Here is a 13,689-nt window from a genome sequence, read left to right as displayed (position 1 = left end):
AACCTGTGAACACAAAGAAATATTATACAAGACTTAAGCTGGAGTAAAAACCCTAAACCCTATTCCCATCTCATCAATCAACCCTTGCCATAATGTGAAAAAGAGTCTATAGAGAAGACCAAGATGAAATTATAATTAGAGTTTTATGTTAAGGGTTTGACACAGGGAGGAACTGACACTGATCCGTTACTCTTCTGCGGTCTTAGATCCCACATGCAGAACTCGAGACTTATGAGAAAGACAGATAAATCAAATAGCATCCGATTAAAACCCAACACACACATTACATTTCAACAGGGTTCTTTTGTGCAGGTAAAACTAAACCAAACAAGACCGTAAGTGGCTCCATCTGGAGTTCAGCTCTTATTTTGTTTTCCACAGCTTCCATGGACAAAGCAGCGCATGAACGGAGAACCTTTTTGGTTAGCACACGAATAAAGTATTTATAATGCGAAACACGAAGCAAAGATTTACAATTCTGGTTCCCGGGTTCAAAAACGTACTCGGTTACTAACGTAACTTCGGTTCCCTGAGATACGGGAATGAGTACTGAGTAGCAGGACGCTATGGGGAAAACTCCTTTTTCTCCGATGACTGAAGCAATTCAATAGCGCAGTGAAAACTGCACGCTCATTGGTTGGAAAAAAGTAAAACTTTAAACCAATGGTAGCGGAGCTGCTGGACCAATGGCGATGATACCCGCCAGAAGGGGTGGGGCTTACGGCTAAAGAAGCCGACGCATCGCCATAGAGTCCTCAGGTTACTTCGACTGAAGCGACGACAATGCAGCTCGTAGCACGGCAAGGAACGCAGTACTCGTTCCCGTATCTCAGGGAACCGAGGTTACGTTAGTAACCAAGTTCATTCCCTATCGATACTTCACTTGTACTGCGTAGCAGGACGCTATGGGGACCAGTATAATCACGCCGTGCTACAGATGGAACGAAAAACACAGTTAGTCTCGGAGCCTTGGCTCGGAGACGGGGTATCACAGGGAATCCCTGAGAAGGTGGAGAAGACCAAGCTAGTAGGTGGCCTAGTCCAAAAAATATTAGGTGCGAATATTTGAGGACGACCTTGGCGTCGTTAGGCCCAAATTCAAGACAGGATGGGCTCACAGAGTCTTCAGCGTTAAGGAACGGAGGTCCACAGATAGCAGAGGCTCAAAGGGAGGACTCTTTAGAGCCCTCAGGACCGTGGGCAGATCCCAAGTGGGAACTGTAAGAGGGCGAGGGGGGGGTGTAGCCGCCTGGAGCCCTTCAAGAAACGAACGATGAGGTCGTTTTTGCCCACTCCTTTTCCCTCGATGTGGGTATGTGAGGCTGAAATGGCTGCCACATAGACTTTGAGCGTGGAAGGGGCACGGCCGTTATCCAACAACTCTAGCAAGAATGACAGTATCAGCGATATGTCACAGGACACCGGGCCAGCACTGCGTGGTGTACACCAGGAGGCGAAGACAGACCATTTGAGGGCATAGAGACGTCTAGTGGACGGGACTCTAGCCTGGGATATGGTGTTCAGAACGCCCTCGGGAGGTCCGTAGGCTCTAGTCGAGAGGCCAAAGGTGTAGAGCCCACAGCTATGGCTGGGGGTGCCATATCGTGTTCCCTGCCTGAGAGAGGAGGTCCCGCCTCAGGGGAATGGGCCACGGGGCTGCTACTAGCAGCTGAGAGAGATCTGTGACCCAAGGCTGGTTCTTGCACAAAGGGGCTACCAATAGCACTCGGTGCGCTTGATCCCTGATCCTCCTGATCGTCTGCTGTAAGAGAGCGATCGGGGGAAAAGCATAGAGGAGCCGGTTGGGCCAAGAGTGGGCCAAGGCGTCCCTGCCCTTCAAAAAGTACGTTGGGCAATGAGAATTGTCTTCTGAGGCGAATAGGTCGACTTCTGCCTTGCCGAAGATTTGCCAGATTCGCTGAACAGACATGGGGTGGAGCGTCCATTCGTCCGAAGGAACGTTGCTCCGAGATAGCATATCTGCCCCCCGGTTCAGTCTGCCTGGAACGTGAGTTGCCCTCAGTGAGCGCAGATTGGACTGGGCCCATTCCAAGAGGCGTAATACCAGGGAAAACAGGCGTCTTGAGGAGAGGCCTCCCTGGTGATTTATGTAAGATACCACCGTCATGCTGTCTGACGTGGCGATCCTTTAGCACCGGCACGAAGTAGCAAAGAGCCAACCATACTGCCTGCATTTCCAGGTAGTTGATGTGGAGGCTTCTTTCCTGGTTCGACCAGTGGCCGAAGGCAGGTTCGCCGTCGCACAGAGCCCCCCAACCCTTGTTGGAGGCGTCTGTCGTGACCACTTTCCGGCTGCACGTGGAGCCCAGGGGCATACCCTGCTCTAGCCAAAGGGGATCTTTCCACCAGGCTAGGGCGGTTACGCAGGCTTGGTTCACCAAAACACGTAAACGTCCAAGACGCCAAGCGTGTGGAGGAACTCTCGGCTTCAGCCAGTACTGGAGGGGGCGAATCCGGAGGATGCCCAGACTCAGCACCTGAGATGCAGAGGCCATAAGGCCCAGCATTTTCTGAAAAACCCTGAGGGGGCGTGAAACCCTGGGTGTGAATGAGGCCGCAAGCAGTCGAATAGCCAGAGCTCGTTCTGGCGATATTCTGGCAGACATGCGATTTGAGTCGAAGACTGCCCCCAGGAACGATATACATTGCCTGGGGGACAGTGCACCCTTGGCAAGGTTGATCCTGAGGCCCAGGCATTTCAAATGGCTGAGGAGGAGGGATCTGTGGGACCGTAGCTCGTCCTCCGACTGGGCTAGAACAAGCCAGTCGTCGAGGTAGCTCAGAATGTGGATTCCCTTCTGTCTGAGATGGGGAAAGAGCCGCATCCATGCACTTTGTGAAAGTGCGGGGAGCTAGAGAGAGTCCGAATGGAAGGACCATGTACTGATATGCAACCCCCTCGTAGGCGAATCTCAAGAATCGTCTGTGAAGGGGGGGGCTATCTGGATGTGGAAGTATGCGTCTTCCAGATCCAGAGAGAAGAACCAGTCCTCTGGGCGTATTTGCGAGAGGATCTGCTTCGTCGTGATCATTCTGAAGCGCCGTTTCATAAGAGCGCGATTCAGATGTCTGAGATCGAGGATGGGGCGGAGGCCACCGTCCTTCTTTGGTACGAGGAAGTATCGGCTGTAGAAGCCTGACTCGATTTGGTCTGGAGAAACCATTTCTATGGCTCCTTTGTCCAGTAAGTTCCTCAACTCTGTGCGCAGAACGTGTGAATTTGAGTTCTGTACTCGGGTGGGGATGACGGAAGAGCGGGGTCGACGAGCAAACTGGAGTGAATATCCTCGAGATATTATAACCAGAACCCAATGTGACACACCGGGGATGGCTCGCCAGGCCTTGGGCTGCGTGGCAAAGGGTTGGGTGCAATGGGGAGGTACGGCTTGACTCCCAAGAGGCGGCTTGACTCCCAAGGACAATGGAAGAGTTAGATTGCTCTTTTTTTGACAATGTTTGTGTTTTATTAAACATTTTGCGGAATGTTGTGTGGGCATTAGAATAGGCCACGCACTTACAACCTTGCACATTATCAATTCTTTGCCCGCACCCGGAACTGAACGGGGTGACTGGGCAGACATGAGAGCGGTCTTTGAAGGAGGGCCAGCCGGAGCAGGCCCTGTAGCCTTTCTCTTCCTTGCATCGGTCTCAGGAGGGAGCCTGAGGCGCAGGGTCCAGCGTGATCTTATGCCGGGGACACTGTCGTGGGGGATGCGGGTAGCGCCGTCCTGATCGGGAGCGTTGACGACCGTCAGCTCCCGGAGCCTTCTGAGCAGCAGGGGTTCTCACCGGCTGTTGCGTCGGAGCTGGCTTGGGGAGATTCGCCACGGGTCTGGATCCGGGTCTTTTTGGCAGAAAGTGCTTCATGGCCTGCGAAAGACCGCCGGTCCGAAGAGGCCGGTAGTGGAAATTGGAGCATCAAGGAAGGGGACCTTGTCTGCCTCCTTGATCTCCGTGAGCGTCAGCCACAGATGACACTCAAGCACTACCAGGCTGGCCATGGATCTTCCTATCGCCTGGGCCGTGGCCTTGGTGGCGCGTAGGGCGAGATCCGTTGCGCTCCGAAGCTCCCTGAAGGGTCAGGGCTGGACTCATCCATACCTTGGAGGAGTTTGGCCTGGTAGACCTGGAGCACTGCCATGGAGTGTAATGCTGAAGCCGCCTGGCCGGAGGATGAGAATGCGCGTCCAGAGGGGGCGGGGTCATCTACTGAGCCCGCTAACTCCTCCCCGTCCGAAGCCGTTAACGACATGGTGTCGTCCTCCTCAAGTTCATTTCCACCGAACGAGATCATGTCACTGGCGGCCACCAGTGGATGCTGATCTGTTTGGGTGAAGCAAACCGGGGAAAGCTCTCTCTCTGGAGAAGGCGAGGCACGCCGAGCGGTCGTGAGCTCGCGCTTCCCCGAGCGCTTAGTTCCTCTACCCCGCTGCTTCATTCGCATTGCGGGCAGAGGCGGGGGGGATCGAGGGGCGGAATCACTTTCTGAAAAGAAAGTCAGCTGAACAAAGCCGCTGAAGCGAAGCCGCTGAGCAGGAGGTCGAATCCGCTGCAGGTGCTCTCTCGATGGCGAAGTCAGTCAGTCTCGGGAAGCGAAGAAGAGTCGTCGCTGAAGGAGAAGAGATCTGAGGACTCTATGGCGATGCGTCGGCTTATATATCCGTAAGCCCCGCCCCTTCTGGCGGGTATCATCGCCATTGGTCCGGCAGCTCCGCTACCATTGGTTTAAAGTTTAACTTTTTTCCAACCAATGAGCGTGCAGTTTTCACTGCGCTATTGAATTGCTTCAGTCATCGGAGAAAAAGGAGTTTTCCCCATAGCGTCCTGCTACGCAGTACGAGTGAAGTATCGATAGGGAACTAAAAAAGTCAAATTCTTCAGAGAAATAAAAAATGTCTTGTTTGGTTAAACGAAGGCTTCTCATGTTCTCATGCTCCAATACTTTATTTCTCTTTGGCTCCCCAAACATATTGATGAGTGTTAAATTCACAGTCTGTTGTTGTGTCAAGTGTTCTGTGAAGCCTCTGGAATCCATCCCTGGTCTACACGCAGTGTTTCCTTCATACCTATTCTTGAACAAATAATATTTTGAGTCACACAACGTGACCTGAGGCATTCTTGTTTTTACGGTGCCAAACCATGCATTACTGTTTCATCACAGACATCGGCCAGATCAAATATACTGAAGTACAGAGAAATGATTCATTTGATAGAAAAAAAATGAGATCCCTTTAAAATTTCACTTGGTTCTTTAAGATGGTAATATAATAAAAATTGGTGTGCAAATGGAGACTGATGCATACTGTAAGTCGTTTGGTTCTCAGATGTTTCCCCTGAGGAAAAACACCATTAATCTCACATGTGTCTCCTCTATAGTTTTATAAAACATCACCGCAATAAACTGTGACAACATTAGCATTTATTCTCAAAATCTTAAAGCTATCCACTTTCAACTTTATAGATCTGCATCTTTACTGTATAACAATTGTTTCAGTTCATTCGATTACTTAGAAAAACATTTGACCCAATTCATGTATTATTTATATTCACACAAATCTGGGGGTTCAAGCTAAATACAAACTAAAGGTTCCCTTCATTCTAGATCTCCTCAGGCAAAAAAAGCACACGCTTACACCTCCCTCAGCTCTGTTCAGTCTCTGGAAGCACGATCCTGATAAGAGCTTTCTAGATTCTGATGTCTGGGCCATTTGCTGGGCCCTATATGACAGAGAATCTGCTGAAAGAGCTGATATTGTGCAAAAGGAAAAATAATAACAGTCCCTTGCCAAACTTCCCCATTTCCCTTTGCCAACAGAACGGAAAAACTCGTCCCCGTCCAGTGCATTTTGGAGAGCCAGAGCAGAGCAAATGAGGGAACTCAGTGAGGAGGGAACGTGAAAGCAAAAGACGGGGAAGACAAGAAAGATTGACAAAAAGATAAACATGTGATTTATTGAACTCTGAGGGGAAATTTTGTGAAACGGCAAGATTAGTGGGAAACCAAAATGCGACGAGAAGTTCAAATGTTTTTTTTTCTTTTCTTTAATTTGGGAAACTTCTTGTCACTCAGACTTGTCACATACAGATTTATGATGCCAGAAACAAAAGCCCAGATCTGTTGTTCATTCATAAATAGTGAAGCTACTCATTTCCACAAGCATTGAGACACTTTTGTCAGTCTACACCTTTCGTAGCAGTTAAGATCCTCAGAAGATTACCAATTGTCACCTTGCTTTTTTATCTATATTTAAAATACCACAAAAGACCACAAAACCAGCCATAAGTAGCACACGTATATAGGACGGCTCGTTGCCGCCCGCTCCTTGGGAATTACCCACACAAGTTTGATATGTAAAGTTTAGAATTTCCGCTTTTGGTTTTATCTACTCTCCATAACGTCATTTCAGCGGTAAGCCAATAGAGAGCGTTAAAACAAGCCTGTTTCTTCCTAGCAAGGGCCTTATGCAGCGTCTCTGATTGACAACTTTAAAGGAGATTTTCTCAATATTTAGATCGTTGTACCCTCAGATTCCAGATTTTCAAATAGTTGTATCTTGGCCAAATATTGTCCTATCCTAACAAACCGTATGCATCAATGGAAGGCTTAGTTAGTTATTCAGCCTTCATATGATATATCAAGCTCTCATTTCTGTGAACTACACTTCCAGAGCAATTCATCTGAAAACGCAAAGTACATGAAAAACCCCACACAGATGTGCTAGCACCTCTTTTCCTGTCCAGACCAATTCACAAACAAACTGCTGGAATGAAGCCTTATGAAACAGGATGTTTGACTGAGCCATTGTCTGCACTATTCACAGACATTACGGCGCAATTGTCCACATGATCTCATACAAACACACTTCCACATCTAATGTACAACCCAGGCTAAGTACAGTGCTGATTGTTGCAGAAAGCATCCGCCAAAGAGCTGTTTCCGACAGCTTTGACTGTAATTCCTCATCCATCGTCTCGCCTTGTCTGTCACTGTACTTTAATTGAAGAATGGGCGGACCAGTCAGTGAAGCAGCACGCCATCGCTAAAAAACAAAAGAATGCACTTCTTGCCTTGTAGACCTGTCCTTCTGGGCTGTTTTTCCTCTTTCTTGGTGAGCGAAAAACATCTAGAAACAAATGGCAATGGTGAGAGATGGGGGCGTGCGTTCCTGGAAGGTAACACAGTCAGGCATTTGCTTTTCCTGGAGAATGAGTGGTATTCTACTTCATTTCCTGTTTAAAGTGAATACCAAATAAAAGAGGTACGAAGGTTACCATGAAGCTAATGACAAAAACCTTTCTACAGGCACAGATGGGTTCAAAATAACATTTACATTTGTTTAACAGTCCAGTTGAACTAAAGGAACAATCTTAAACAATTGTAAGTGACAAAGCTCCAGAATGATGAATTATAACCAAATAAAAATGAACAATAAGTGTGATCCTTGATGTATTCCATTTACACGAAAAAAGGTCCTTGTCATATAAATATGCATCTCTCACATGCACACGCATTGCCACTGGCACAGGGTAAGAACCGGTTCCCTTGTATCAGTTTCTGGTTGCGCAGTCATCAGCAACTATGCCCTCTAGTGGCACTACGAGAATATGTGTGAAGAGGGAAAACTGATCCTCTCACTAGTCAAGAACAGAGCTCAAACATATGCAGATTTATATATAACGCAAAAAATATATTATATTAAATAAATGCACATGTGACTTGTGAATATTAATGTAGGCTATATATAAAGTTAATGAAACAGCCTAGAGGAATTTGAGATTTCAGTGAAGAAACTGGATTCTGCATCATTTTAATGATTAAAACAATACAAAGAGACGGCAAATAAATTGAGAAATGCATGTGACAGTCAACTGCAAAGAGAAAACCTCATCGGAAAGTTAATATTGATAACAGAATCTATAGAATTTGAGATACATTTCTGTTCACTACACTGTTTATTGGGAAATAAGGGTTAGCACATAGTTTAATCCACAGCATGTGCTTTCTCAAGATTAATTTCAAGATTTGGAAATGGGTAAAACCAACCATGCACATCCTCTCAGGGCACCTAGAGTATTATAAAGTAAGTACATTTTGCCTCACTTTTGCCTGTAAACTTTTGTTTAAAATCATGAAAATGACTTATAAGTACATGGTAAAGCGGTAAAGAGATGTGACTATTTGTGAGCCTTTTTTTATGAACACACTTTCTTTTATGAACACAATTCCTTCAGCCTTGGTGAGAGGCCACACATACAAGACATCACCCTCTCATAAACCCATTGTAAACGTTTAAATCCATTGGTGTGTCCAACATTTACCATATGTCTCTCAATCTACAGTCCAGACCGAGTGTCCCTCACTGATTGGTATTGCATGGGTTTGGTATTATTCCTCTCTTTTGTATTGTTAAAAAGAGCTCAAATGGGAAATTAATGTGCACTAAGCCATTCCTAAGCCAATGCTTTGCATTTTTATTTATATTACATAATCTCTCTACGGCACACATCAAATCCACCTCAACTGTAGCGATTTAAAGGAAAATAAAATATGCTTTTTAATGTCTCCCCCGAATGGACATAATTTCAGCCTATAATAGCTTATAAAGCAGATACAGTGATTGAAAACTGCCTGGAATTAACAAGGCAGATGGTTGGAGGGAGACAAAAGATTTTGCACCAGCACAACTAGTGGCCATTGATTATGAATGGTCCATATGAAAGTCCCAGTCAAGATATTGTGTAAAGTGTAATAAAGAGAGAAATGCCTTCGCTTAGCTTGGCACAGCCAGCCGGCATCATAAATATCAATCAGAGTTATTGCTTACAAAATTCCCCTGTTGTCTGAAGTCGATCACAATTAGTCCTCAACAGTTTCAACTAATGAAATTTCCTAAATCACAAACAGTAAGCTCTCCCTTTTTTTCATAAACATTAACAGTCACCGAGTGCAGCTGTGACACGTCAGAGGAGACCTGGCCCTCCCGACTGAGACGGGTTTCTCGCAAGGTTTTTCTTCTCCATCTAATTTTTCATTGGAGTTTAGGTTCCTTGCCAAAGGGCTGTCTTAGCTTGCTCACTGGGAGACTGCATTATTAGATATTATTTATAATTAAGAAGAATGTTCTTGCTTGCTTTTTTAAGCACCTTGCGCTGTGTTTATATACCTTTTCTGTGTTTTTCGTTTTTTTCCTGTAAAGCTGCTTTTTTAAAGTGTTGTATAAATAAAATGTAATATAATTATTGGGCCATCCTAAAGGTGGGCATTCATGGTTATACCATGGCCGTGCGGTCAAGGTTTCACCGTGCCAAAGTATGTGCTTTGCCCAAAGGGGTCAGTGTTTGGCTGGTTGGCATGCTCTTGTGCCATGACTTTACCGTCTGGTTCCAAAAATGCATCTCTTTCCATTGATAGACATTCAAAATTTGCAATGTATTCTGCAACATATTAACAAAAAAGGTATCCCCCCCGTTACATCTCATGATTGCCAGAAGTGAAAGACTTTGGACTGTTTTTATGGTGCCAACAGTCAAATGCCAATCCTGATTTGACTCTACCCCAAACCATGTTTTTTCTAGTAAAGTGGCAGATTGAACTACAGCATGGTTACTTTAATAATACCATGGTTGATCAAGTACAGTTTTTACGGGTATTGTGCATGTGGAAAAAGGTAAAAGTTTGTATGAGGGGGGGTGAGGTGTTTGGTGAATTGAAGCTATCACTGTAAACGCAGTCTGAAAAGCGGGACTGTATCTACACTACCTCCTGATAACAGCACCAGATGAGACATCCATCACAAAATCACATCATGCTTCAAAGATGACTTTTCCATCCTCAGACCCAACAAACAGACAGCCATCCAATCAAGAAGCTTTGGATCATCTCCAACCTTCACAATCAGCAGTGTGCGAGGATGAGAAGATCCCTGTCTGCTAAGTATCTCAGACACTTTTTTCCTAACCTCTCCGTTTCAGGAGTTCAGCTTTATACCACATCTCCGGGATCATGTAATGCAGTAGCATTCACACGCAGATTCACGGTCATGCTGAAACCACCTCTTCCCCTGAAAACCATCATGTTGAGGCGCCAAATGTTTTTAGAGGAGAGCATGCCGTCTTTTCCAGACTAGGTCTGTTTCAGTTCTGTAGAAGCTGGGCCCCGCTACTCAGACGAGAAAAAAGTATTATTGAATAGTATTCCCCAGTGCTCTTGGTGAAGAATGTATTATGAAAGCACATTCCCTTCTCTCTCACAGCCCTCTCTCGCTCTCTGCTCTGAAATTAAAACTGCTGCATGGAGCTCGTACCATGTGCCAGGTTTATTATGTGTAGAAAAGTTTTAGACATTTTCTCTCTATAATATGATGAAACATCATACACTGCAGTTTTGGAAAGAGGGTGCTGAGGAGTTTATGTAAGAAAAGTGTGGAAGGCACATTCAAACCAGTGACACATATGTTTTTAAAGTCAGCATTAAGTACAACCTATTTTGCTTCCTTAATCTTTTGTATTTCTGAGTGAAACACATTTGGAGGACATTTTTAAAGGGATAGTTTAACCAAAAATAAAAAGTCTGTCATCATTCATTTACTTTTGTCTTTTAAAACCTGAATATGACTTGGTGAAAAACGAATGAAGATATTTTGAGAAATGTCTCAGTGGCTTTGTGTCCATACAATGGAAGTCAATGTGGACAATGTGGTCAATTTGGTTATCAACATTCTTTAAAATAACTTATTTTTTTTTCTGCAGAAGAAACTTAGTCATACAGGTTTGGAATGACAAGTCCCTTTATGAGAATAATTAATTGACATGTATCAACATCATTGATTGAAATGATCGAAGGAGTTTAAAATGTAATAAATGAGATCTGAAAACAAAATGATCCATTTTAATAAAAATTATTATTCAAAATATTGTTTTGTGGTAATTTATTCAAAACAATGTTCAATGATATACATCATGAGCAGTATGACATTAAGAACCTAATCAGTGCTTTATTCTAACGCACCCTCTGAAGTGTACTATTTCTAATAGAAATTCAAAAGGCATCACATTTAGCGACTCTGAAGTGGGCAGAGACTTGAGAATCCAGTGGGCGGCCTAAATTAAGTGAGCGGTGCTGAGGAGTGCAACAGAGCGCAGACCAAACAGTCCCAGGTGTCAGTGAAAGTGGGTCTGCTATACAGTTATATAACTCTCTCCCTCTCTCATTTCACAACTTTAAAACAGCTGTGCGACTTCCTCACCAGAGTACCTGAACCACACAACCTCAAGCACGCAGAGCGGACAACTAGCATCAACATAAATAAAAGCCCCAAGAAATCCATGCAGAAAATTTCACAGAGATTAATGACGACAGAACACTAAAACCATTTGCTAATCTGCAGAGTATTACTCTACCCTTGTGTGAAGCAGAGCAGTGAGAATTATGTGGGTCTCATGATTGAGATGTAAACTCGTCTTTTTTTAACCCTCTCTCTTACACTATTGCATTTGGCTTCATCTTGTGGTGTACAGCTATGAGATATGAAAAAAAATTCAGAGATCACATGCCTGCACCCTAAGGGGAGGAAAATAACTTTTTAGATATGAACTTACCTCACCCTTGTGCTTGAGGAAGAATCTCAGCTTAAACTTTCTCAGGCAGGTATTTCTGCAGGTGGGTCTTTTCTTCAGACAACCATCTTTCACAACGAAGATGTAATGGAAGCCAAACCGAGAGGAAAGTCGTGGGTATGTCTTGTCACTTGGTCACAACAGTCAAATATTGTTTACACCCAGAAGAAAGAGTCAAATGACATAGAAAGCTGTAGTTCTCATTGGCAGGTGCCAGTGAGCTATTTGCTGTTATTGCTGAAAATTGTCCATTGAAGAGTCCATTGAAGTGAAAAAGTTCTGTGGTGTTGGTCTCCAGGCTGGATACAAGCAGATTTCAGACGCACCTTCTGAATCTTTGTACACGCTCACGGGGTGGAAAGTAGGAGGGAGAGAGAGAGGAGGGAGAGAGAAGGAGGGAGAGAGAGAGGCAGGGTACTCGACCTCACTAAGCAGTGGCTCTTCTGACTTCAGGCAGGGAGAGGTCCTTCTTGGGCGTTTAACTTGGGGCAAAGCACCTGGAAGCTCCAGTCTCCCTGGCTCTTTTCTTGATCCCTCTCTGAGTCTTTTTTTCCAAGCAGAGAGAGATGATTGTTTCTCTGCTTCCCTCCATACAAAAGGCAAGTGTCTGTGGCCAGGCAGAATAAGGAAAAGAGGATGGGGTGGGGTAGGTGGAGTAAAGGGATGGATTTAAACCGTTCTGTTGCACCCCTCTCATGCATCAGACACCCCTCCTCTTTTCCTCGGTCACTATTTAAACCCTTGTTTTCCCACCTCCAACATAAACATCTGTAAACAAATGCTTGCACTCCCACAAACACAAAAGTCCTTCCTTTCCCCAGAAACCACCTTTGGAAAATTCATCCGTTTCTGGCACGGCCACAGTGCATTGATTTCACCTCAGCTAACAACTTTTACAAAACAGCTCAATTTTATTTTCTAAACTTTCCAATGCGATAGTATAAGCACGTATGCACCACAAAGTACAGCGAAGGTCTGTTTTTGCATAATCTCGGTAGACTCTCAGTCAATTAAACCAATCAGTTTATGAGACTAGATTACATCTCTTGGCTGACTGACCGAGATCCAAAACCATTTAGAAATAGTTCTCAAGCAAAATAACCTTTCACATCTGAATCGGTATCACAACATGCACAAATGCTTAATTCAGAACATGAAAAGCAGCAATTTTTTAATACTGTGATCAGAGATATACATTAGAATGGCTAATAGCCCAAAATTACCCAATTCAAATTCATCTGAAATGACATTCAAAAGTTATGTGGAGGGTGTGGAAGAACAAGCAATTATAGGATTACTTTACAGTCTGTACTGTTATCTGAAAATCAATTACACATCATCAGTTAAGATAACACGTCATGGCTCTCTCCTACTGATGCGTTATCCAAATAACAAGCTTTTGCAATATACTAGAATAACAGGCTCTATCAGAGCCACATTTCACCATAGGGCAACATATCAGACCTCCATACACACACTATAGATAATTTGCAATCTTAACCTTATCATAAAATCTAATCATAAACCACAAAATTAGATTGAGTGCACAATGAGAAATGTGGGATTTGAAGCTTCGGGTAGGGCCTGATTTGGATCGTGCCAGAGGAGGCTATACAACAAGCAGGGCATTGTGCTCACAGGGAGCTAGAGCTAAGGCTAGCCACTGGATACCTACTGCCCACGCAGTCCTGAAATGGTTGGATATTAGGTGCATTATCAGATGCTTATCTCAGTTTGTGCGTCTCGCAAGTAACGGAACAGACAATAAATAGGCTGGCCGAAAATTAGGTCTGTTTGCGTGCATTATGTTCCTGTGACAGCCTTTGAAAGTTTGTCGCGAAGTTTTGGAAATTACATATTTGTGCTAATGGGTGACAAAAGCTGACAAAAAAGGCAAGGATGAAGAATTTGAGAATGATACTAGCAATCTAATACAGAAAATAATATGGAAATTCTGTCTTTTTTTTTTTTTTGGGTTGCCAGGTTGCGTAATTGGGAGAATTTTAAAACTCTGCTAGTGTTCTTTTATTCCGCTGGTTATAGGTAGATCAA

General features: G+C 44.4%; 1 protein-coding gene across 1 annotated transcript in view; it reads right to left on the bottom strand.

Annotated features, from left to right (window-relative positions):
* Positions 1-12,248, bottom strand: part of col8a2 (collagen, type VIII, alpha 2) — a 47,876-nt gene extending 35,628 nt beyond the window's left edge. Inside the window, exon 1 of the mRNA XM_079485260.1 lies at positions 11,620-12,248. The gene's annotated coding sequence lies outside the window, so the exon portion shown is untranslated. The remainder of the gene's footprint in view (positions 1-11,619) is intronic.
* Positions 12,249-13,689: the final 1,441 nt, after the last annotated feature.

This window comes from Barbatula barbatula (genome assembly GCF_947034865.1).
Source record: "Barbatula barbatula genome assembly, chromosome: 21".
NCBI classification, from domain to species: Eukaryota; Metazoa; Chordata; class Actinopteri; order Cypriniformes; family Nemacheilidae; genus Barbatula; species Barbatula barbatula.
Note: the sequence above shows the minus strand (reverse complement) of the source record. Positions and strands in the feature narration are given on the sequence as shown.